We start from the raw sequence: 9633 nt of genomic DNA, 5'->3' as shown, positions 1-9633 counted from the left end.
GGGCACACTCTGGTCCCATGAAGTGGGCAGCATGTTGCAGAATCAGTTCCCACCTCACTGGACCCCCCACGGTGTGGTCAACCCCCCCCCGGGTCTCCAGGGAGCAGGGCAGTGCTGCTCTTGGCCAGAGGCTCCATCCAGGACATGGCGCAGAGCCACACCTCAGTGGGTATCTGTCCCTCAAGGCACCACCAGCTGGGACAGAGCCTGACCAGGCAAAGAATCTGGTGCTGGCCTGGGCCTCAGCGGCCAGGAGGAGGCACAAGCCTGCCCTGCCAGCGTACGTAGTGACCCCGTGCTGCCAGAGGCCATGGCCCAGGACTGGCCTGCGTAGGCCACAGAGCAGCTAGCGGCCAGGGCAGACCCATGTTGCCTGGCACTCCTGCAGGCCACTACCAGGCTTTGCACCTCATCCAGTGCCCCAGGCACTGGCACACAGCACCCACACCACGGGGCAGTGGGGCCCATGGGATCTGGTGGCCCCAGGTATAGGCTGCGCCTCTTTTGCAGACAAGGAATGGGTGGACAGGGGGCTTCGGTGGCCTAGGCCCTCTCCCGCCCACAAGCACGGCAGGCGGAGGGGCCAAGCTGGGCCAGGGCTGAGCTAAGCCAGGCCAGGAGTCTACTCGGACAAGGCTCCGTGGGGCAACTGAACGTGTCCAGGCAGCAGCCTGGCTTGGGGCCACGCCGAGGACAGCAGCCACTGGGCAGTGTCCTGGGCTGCTGCCTGCCTGGCAGGACAAAGGGGCCTTGTGTGGCTGAATGGGTGTTTATCCTGGAGCCCGGGCTGACTTAGGGCCCAGAGCCGGGCGCTGGCCCTCCGTGGTAAACATGACCCAAGTGGGGCCAGCTATGTCCTCTGGCATCCTGGGGATTCGGGGGGAACCTTGGTCTCGTGTCCGCACAGGCTGTGGGGTGTGGCAGCGATGCGGGTCACTGTGCCATCGTCCCTGCACGGGAGTCCCCACGGCAAGGGGGACCCCAGCAGAGCCACCCATGTGGGAGCCCTGTCTCGGGCCTCGTCTGGCTGGTGATTGCGGCCACATCGGAAGTGACAGCCGGCTGAGACTCCATCACCCTGCCTTTCAAATGAATAAAATAAAAATGTAAATTTCTGTTTGAAACAATTTAAGAGGAAAAAAACACATTCGTAAGAGTCCTGCTGCCGAGTGAGGATCTGACCACGGCAGCTTGGCCCTGCGTGGAGGCATCCGTGAGCCAGCCTGGGCCAAGGAGGCCCATCTCCTCCCCATCCCTAGTCAGCACCCCCTGGACAGGGGTCTGCAGCCCTGAGCTGACCACAGCTTGGGCACCACCCATACCCTCTACGGGCCCAGCCTCACTTCCCAAAAGTTAGGTGCCACCCAGACCCCTGCGTTTCTGGAGCCTCAGAGCGCCTGTGGATGGAGCCTGTAACCCTGGGCCTTGGGGCAAGGCCAGGAGGGCTTCCCCCAGGGTGCAGTGCAAGGGCCCTCGCCATGCCAGCAGCCAGCATCACACCCCACACATACAAGAGCTACATAGCCGGCCCAGGAGGCGGCACAGGCACAGATGGCCGGCAGAGGGCGCCATCGGGACAGCCTGGTCAGTCCGACTGACCTTGCTGGGGCCCCATGCAGACCTCCAGGACAGGTACCCCGGGTTGCAAGCGGCCACCCGGCCTCCACATGCCCCCCCCCGGGGCTGAGAGGTGGCGGGGGGGGGCAGCCCCAAGCCTTAAAAGCAATTACCATCTTTGGCCAGTCCAGACGCGGATGCAGGGAGGGGTAAGGACTGGCAGCTCCCCCGTCAGGATGAACAAATTCATGGGGACCCCGTGCCCACAGGCCCTCCCTCCAGACCAGCCAGGAGGAGGGCAGCAGGGCCACAGTCTCGCTCTATAGCCCTCACTATTTGCCCACCCCCAACTTGACTGACCCCTGCGTTTGCCCAGAACGTCCAGGGACCCCAGAGCTGCCTAGAGTCCCCACCCCTGACCCAGGTCTACACTCAACCCCTCCCAGAACCCAGGAGGAACTTTTTTTTTAAGATTTAGTTATCTTTTTTTTTTTGTAAGATTTTTTTATTATTATTGGAAAGCCGGATATACAGAGAGGAGGAGAGACAGAGAGGAAGATCTTCCATCCGATGATTCACTCCCCAAGTGAGCCACAACGGGCCGGTGCGCGCCGATCCGATGCCGGGAACCAGGAACCTCTTCCCAGTTTCCCACGCAGGTGCAGGGTCCCAAAGCTTTGGGCCGTACTCGACTGCTTTCCCAGGCCACAAGCAGGGAGCTGAATGGGAAGTGGAGCTGCCGGGATTAGAACCGGTGCCCATATGGGATCCCAGGGCGCTCAAGGCGAGGACTTTAGCCGCTAGGCCACGCCGCTGGGCCCTAACATTTAGTTATCTATTGCAAAGTCAGATACACAGAGAGAAGGAGATACAAAGAGGAAGATCTTCCATCCAACAATTCAGTCCCCAAGTGAGCACAACAGCTGGTGCTGCACCAATCCGAGCCCAGGAGCCAGGAGCCTCTTCCAGATCTCCCACACGGGCGCAGGGTCCCCAGGCTTTGGGCCGTCCTCAAACTGCCTTCCCAGGCACAGGCAGGGAGCTGGATGGGAAGTGGGGCTGCTGGGATTAGAACCGGCGCCCATATGGGATCCCAGCACGTTCAAAGTGAGGACTTTAGCTGCTAGGCCACCGGGCCCAGGCTACCTCCTTGGAGGTGATTGGTGGGAACATGGACAGGGCACTCCGTATTCCTATTAATTGCTGAGGAATAAAAACCAGAGCTGCTGTGTCAGCTCTTACACAGGACACGCAAGACCCAAACTCAGGGTGTGGCTGAGGTGAGGGCTAGCCAGCCCTGGGAGCCCACTGTGGGGGTGGGAGGGCAGAATGGGGCCTGCTGAGGCCTGGGAAAGCAGCAGAGAATGGTCCGCGTGCTTGGACCCCGCACCTGCATGGGAGACCTCGGTCTAGCTCAGACCTTGCCGTCTGCAGCCATTTGGGAAGTGAACTAGCAAATGAAAGATTTCTCTCTCTCTCTCTCTTTCTCTCTCTCTCTCCCACCTTTTTCTTTCTAGATGCTTTTCCAATTTGAAAAAAAAAAAGCTTAAAGGCAAAAGTAAGGGGCCAATGGGGCTGGGGCTCAGCAAGGCAGGGGGGTGCGGCATCCAGTGCCCTAAGGCTCCACCACCCAATCCTATACCCCTGGGGGCCTGGCTGCCTCTGCTGTGCCCTGGACTCGGTGCTGCCCAGCGTCCGGGGAGACACTACCCGCTGCCTGCTGGGACACAGGGTCCGTGCGCTCCTCCCAGCCCTGTTCCCTGAGCCCCAGCCAGGCAGGCCACAGCCGTGTGAGTACCACCCCGACGTGCCCCCAGCAAGGCTCCCTGCACCAGGTGCCAGCTCGCTGCCAGGAACTCCAACCCCTCAGGCAGGACAGGCTGTTCAAGGGACCCCGCCCCAAAGCTCCAGAGAGCCCAGACTTGCCTGAGGGCCACGCAGCCGCTCCCCACCTTGCCCTAGAGTACCCAGCCCCAGAGCACTCGGGGTTCCTGGCCGCCCACATGGCCAGACTTCAACCCAACCCAAGTCAGGCTGGCAGCCTGGGTCACCTGGGCCCCTTCTGCAGGCCAGGGAGGGGCACCCTCCTCCCAGGGGGTCCAGCAGGCATCCCCACTGACTGGGGCTGCATGTGGGCCTGGCAGGAAGTGCCCGGCTCCCCGCCATGCCTCCAGGAATCCCTCACCAGCGCCCGAGAAGCAGGAATGCGCTCTTACCTCAGCCTGGGCTTGTCTGGCCCGGGTGCCCCTCCTGTGCTGGGGACAGCTGGGTGAGGCCAGCACTGCCCAGACTGGGAATGACTTCCTGGAGGAGGGGCCTGGGGCCTTGCGAGAAGCAGAGCTGGGGTGGGGGTGCTGGAAAGAGGGCCCAGGCAGCAGCGGCTCGTGGCTGGTCCAGGTGCCCACGGCTGGTGGATTCCCTGCCCGCCCCTCTCCTGGCCAACCATGGACCTTGACATGGCTACTTGGCTGAGGAAGTGGCACCTGGCCACACCTCCCACTTCATGTCTGGTAAAGTGAGGCCAGTGCCACCAATGGCAGGTTTCCTGTGTGGTGGACCAGCAGGGTCAGCTGGAGCCCAGCGGTCAGGCCCTGCAGCTCCATGTCCGTCCACTCTGCTTAAGGGACAACGGAGCTTCTGGCTGTCCCAGGAAGCCCCCAGCTCACATATGCTCAGGGAGTACGGGCAGGGGCAGCTGTGTGCTGGGGTGCCGGGAGGAAGGTCGCCACGCGGTCAAGGCAGGAGCTTCGGAAGTCTGCCCGCTAACGAGATTTGCCTGTCCGGCTTCCAGGTCCTTCCTGTGAGGTGGCGTCTGCCCAACGGGTGGTGTGAAGGCACAGGCAGAGCGGGGCGGGCAGCGAGGGCTGCAGAGGGCATGGGGGGCTGCCCCAGCTGCCAACCCCAGCAGACTCAGCGTCAGTGGCCCTTGCTGACCACTGTCTGCTCCCAGATGACCTAGCCATAGCCTGCATGGGGTGCTGACCCCAGGATGCCCTGACCTGGGCTCTGCACCCACCTGCGTTCTCTAGGCAGGCTCAGGGCACCCACAGCAGACATGAGCTCACCCTTAGGCCCCGTGCCTGCTAAGGGTGCCTGCCAGGCCCACCGAGGCTGGCACAGGATTCTCCAGGCATGAGTCACCCGCCCCCACCCCTCACCCCCACAGGGCTGGGCTCCCCAGGGTCCCATATCGTCAACACCAGAACCTGGGGACCCACAGGCCAGCCTGCCTTCGGGGTTCCTTTCATACCCTCCGGGTGCTCCCGGGATGGAGGGGCTGAGTCTTCCTTACAGCCGTGCCCAGGCCCAGCCTACATGCGCCCTCTTACCAGGGAGCTGCCCTGTGCCCACCACTCACCTCACTGTGCACCCTGCCCAGGGACTGTCCGATAGTATGGCTCTGTGAGCTCTGGTGTGTGTGACAACAGGGACAGCAGGTGTGGTGGGCAGCTCCGCCTTGAGGGGGCTAGGGCAGGAAGGCCCAGGCTGGCATGGGGAGTGGCCAGTTGGACGGGACAGTTGGCCGCCTTGGCTGGGTGCTAGGGTGGCTCCTTAAGGTCACAGGAAGCGGGGTTCTCACGCCTGCAGACACTGAGGCCATGCCCACTAGGGGTCAGCTCACACTGCTGGAGGGGAGCAGAAACCCCCGTGTGCTCCCAGGGCTTTGTGTGGTCCTCAGGCACACCAGGTTGGCCACCGGGAAAAGCTGGGCAAGCCAGGCTCCCCAGGAGCGCCCCCTCCCTGGGAGCACAGAAGATAGGAATGGGGGGACCCCTGGCCCTTGCCCACCCCATCAGGGGAGCTAGCTGCCCCAGGGCTCCCATCCCAGCCATGCCATGCCTGGGGCACCGGTAATCAGGCCCAGCCCCTTCCCCGCCTCCCAGGACTCCAGCCAAAAGACAGGCTAGAGATAACGGGTGTTCAGGCAGCAAATCCCAGCCAGTCCCCGCCGCATCCGGGAACCCACCCCCCACCTCCGCTTTGCCTCTGGTTGCCCCACTCCCCTCTCCCCACCCACAGGGGCACCATGCTTCAGGGCTGAGCTGGGGTCCCCCTGAGGTGCAGCAGAGGACGAGGGGCACACCCCCACCTCACATCAATGCCTACTTGACAGGGTGGGGACCCGAGTGGGGAGGGACAGGGAGTATCCTCCTTGGGACTCAGTGGAGGTAGCCAGGCATAGGCTATGGGAAGATCATGTCCACTCAGACGGGTACACTGAGGCCACCCATTCTGTGGTGCCATGGGCAGTGGCCATCTGAAGGCCAGCGGCAGAGCCAGAACAAGGGGAGGACAGCCTGACCACACAGCAGGCAGGGAGATGGCCCCTACCATTTGGGGGGCCCTGAGGTGGGCGGTGGCCAGCAGCGTCCAGGCTACAAGGGCCTGTAAGGCGGTCGGTGTGCGTGGCGCTGCCGGGCAGACGACTTAATCACGGGCAGGCTTTGTCTCCAGCCGCCGCCCCCCACCCTCGCCGGGATCCTCGCCTGCCAGCCCGCCAGCCCGCTGTCCGGCCGCACCCTCCCCCCGCTGGCTCCTAGCAACCTGCGCCAGAGCAGTGTCGAGGCAGGCGGGCTGGGGGCTCTGGCCCACACCCCGCAGCCACATGGGGGTGGCCGCAGGGGCGCTGCCTGAGGCGGAGCCATCCTGGGCCCCCGCTTGGCCAGTGCCAGCCGCTGAGGAGGGTGTCCTGGGCGTGGCTCCGCCTGGCATCTTGGCAGAGGAGATGCCAAAGCCAGGAGAGGCGGGGCAGGGGGCCCCTCTCTTCCTGGGCCCCCCCAGCCCCTCCTGTCAGAGCCTTAGAAAACCAGACAAAGGACCCGGGAGGCCCCGCGGGCAGGGACACAGGCAGGAGATGGGCTTTTAATGACCGTCTGGGAGGGTGGCAGCGCGGGGGGGGGGGGGGTTAACCCTCTCGGGCCCTGGCACCCCCCCGTGCAGGCAACCAAGGGCCCTGATGGAGCGGGGTGGGTGAGGCTGAGGGCCCCTAGCCTGGAGAGAGCTACCCTGGGCAGGGAATGGACTGCCGAGCCGCAGCCTCCTGCTCCTTCCTGCCTCAGTTTCCCCAGTCTAGGACGTGGGGTGGTGGGTTGGAGGTGGGTGACCCACAGAGCTCAGACAGAGGCCCTCTGGGCTTGATTCTGGAGGGCCCTGGGACAAGAGCCCATGGAGGCACACTGAGTACCGCCAGAGGTACTCAGTGTGAAGTTGGGCCTTGCCCAGGGACCCTGTGGGCAGTCCCCGGGTACCAGGCTCTGAGATTCTTGCTCCTAAAGGCCTGGGTAGGGGTGCCCAGGGACTCCACCCCAGCAGCACAAGGACAGCAGTGGGCATAGCGTCCATGGCAGTCAGCAAGCCCAAGTGAGATAGATGCCTGGGGCGAGCCAGAGCACAGACAGGCGTGGTGTGCTGGGGAGCGGCCCTGGGCTGGCCATGTGCATCCACGCGTGACCGTGTGAGCATCAGGGCTGACCTGGAGCCAAACCCAGCCCCTGCCGTGCCACCAGGCTGGGACAACCCTGAAAGGTCCGGCCTTCCCCCAGGAGTCCCCTGTCCCAAGGGTGGGACTGCCAACGCCCCCTTACTGGCCACTCAGAGGTCCCAGGCCAGTGGAGACGCGCGGGTGGCGCCTGCCCCCCGCTGCCGGGGCCAGCCCAGGGGCCCTGCTGTCCGTGGGGGGCCGGGAGGGGCCGCCCAGGCACAAACGGCGTGGTGTGCTGGCCGGGGCTCCGAGGTCCGCCCGGGGAGCGGGGCCAGGCGGCGCGCTGTGAATGGGGCCAGTGAGCGCCCTGGCGGGCCGGCGGGGCATAAAGGGCTCAGTCAGGGCTGGGGCCGCCCCAGCGGGAGTGCGCGAACTTGAAGCTATAAATTACCCGCGCCCGGGCCAGCGCCACCGCAGGGCGGGTGGGGCGGCCCGGCCGTGGGCTCCGTAAATCGGCCCTTTCACCGCTGGAGGCCGCGCTCGAAAGAAAAACTTTGTTTTATTAAAGCAACATCGGGGTTGCGGCTGCTGCGGCGGCGCTGGGCACCAGGCAGGCGGGGGCTTGTAGAAAGGGCCGCTTCAGGAGAGCCTGGCTCAGGCTCCTGGTGGGGAGAGGGGGGCGGCCAGGGGGCTTGCTGCCACCACCGCCAACACCCAACCTGGCAGACCCCAGACTGGAGGTCCAGCCCAGGTCCGGGACCTCCAAGAACCCCCACTCGCCAAGGCGACAGGGAGGGACCCCAGGCCACAGCCTCCGCCAGCCACGTCTGGCCCCTGCTGCAGGCTCAGGGGCTTCCCAGGGGAGTGTGGAGGTTGGGAGGCACCTGGGACAGGAGCTGGACGACTTCAGTGGGAATGAGTCAGCATCCTGTGGGTCCCCTCCACACCTCCTGTGGCTGCGAAGGGTGCTGGGGACCGGGCCTGCAACCCTGAGCAGTGCCCTCTGCCCACTGCACTCGTGGCCACGCTGTGGCCTGGAGGGACTGACCTCACCCAGCAGAGCCAGGGATCCCCACTGCCAGCACTTCCCTGCTGGGGCCCAGCTGTGTGGCTCCCTGGGGGGCGCAGAAGCCCAGCTGGGAGTTCAAGCCCACCTGTCCCCGTTGGTCCCCAAGTGGCCACGACAGGAGAGAGGAGAGACGGGCTTAGGGGCTGAGCCAATCCAGAGCCAGGAGCTCCTAATGAGTGTGCCATGCGGGTGCAGGGTCCCAAGGCTTAGGGCCATCCTGTCTGCTTTACCAGGCCACAAGCAGGAATCTGGATGGGAAGTGGGGCTGCCGGGATGTGAATGGGACATGAACCGGCGCGCATCTGGGATGCTGGTGTGTCAGGTGCAGACTCTGGGTGTACATCAGCCCCCACACATGTTCAAATGATGCCTTGCTACCACCAAGAGCCACCACCTGCCCTGGCACAGGGCCGGGCAGGCCAGAGAGTGAGGCTGAGGCAGGCTGGGTCCCCCCAAGAGGGGTACAGGAGAATGAGAAGGTGGGAGGACTTCCCAGAGGAGGCCCAGCGGGAGCTGAGCAGCCAGAGGGCCCTGGACGCAGCCTCCAGGCCTCAGAAGCACCACATGAACCACCGCAGCTGGGACAGAAGCCCCTCGCCCCCTCCCCTGCACCCACGTGGGCAGACCCCAAGCTGGCAGGGAGCTGGGTCCTCTGGGCATGCCTGTGGGCAGGAGCTGGGAGGTGGCCGGGGCCCCCTGCTCCCACCCAGGAGATGAAAGGCACTGGCCCTCCGGGGGCCCCTTTGAAGGCTGTGGGAACAGGCAGACGGGTGCCCATTGCAGGGAGGGGTGGTGCCAGGCGGGGGCCCAGACGGCTGCCCAGGCCTGCACAGCCTCCGAGACCGCTGCGTGGTCAGGACCTGGCCCGGACGGGAGGCTAGCGGGCTGAGGAAGCAGGGGGTTGCCCTGTCCTTGAGAGAGGCCTGGGTGCTCACCTAGGGTCCACGGGCATGGCCCGCAGGCCCCTCCCCCGCCAACTACTGCGCGGCGAACCTCGCCGGGCAGTGGACACAGCCCCCACGGCCTGCACCCCGAGGCGCCCGCCCAAGCCTGTGTCCTCCCCCAACCAGGGCCACCCCACAGCCCCCTCCCCCTCCGCCCGGGGCTTCCCAGTCGCGGCTTGGAGATTATGCAAATCCCCGGCGGCTCCTTAATTAAATCCCTAACGAGGCGCTGGGGCCCGGCCAGAGGCGGCGCTGAAAGCCGGGGTCACGCTCCGGAGGGGCCCGGCCCGGCTGCGACGTGAGCGCCCAGCGCTGCCCGGGCCTGGGAACCGCCGCGCCGCCGGGGGCGAGCCCGACGTGGCGAAGCCCCCGACCCTGCGCCCCCACCCAGCCGCGCCCCTCTCCCCTGCACCCCGACCCACCCCTGTGCCTCCGACCCAGCCGCGCCCTCCGACCCATCCACGCCCCCACCCAGCCGTGCCCCTCTCCCCTGCACCCCGACCCACCCACGCCCTCTCCCCTGTGCCCCTTCCCTCCCCTCTCCGCTGCGCCCCTGTCCTACACGCGCCTCCCTTCCCCCAGGAACCCGTCCCCCCAGCAGCCTTCCCGCTTCTCCTGCCCCCACGCCCGGCCTGTGTCGG

General features: G+C 65.5%; 1 protein-coding gene across 1 annotated transcript in view; it reads right to left on the bottom strand.

Annotated features, from left to right (window-relative positions):
* The window catches only part of LOC101522611 (spondin-2), a 233880-nt gene that overhangs the window by 181995 nt on the left and 42252 nt on the right, over window positions 1-9633 (bottom strand). The window lies entirely within an intron of this gene.

This window comes from Ochotona princeps, chromosome 11 (assembly GCF_030435755.1).
Source record: "Ochotona princeps isolate mOchPri1 chromosome 11, mOchPri1.hap1, whole genome shotgun sequence".
Lineage (NCBI taxonomy): Eukaryota > Metazoa > Chordata > Mammalia > Lagomorpha > Ochotonidae > Ochotona > Ochotona princeps.
Note: the sequence above shows the minus strand (reverse complement) of the source record. Positions and strands in the feature narration are given on the sequence as shown.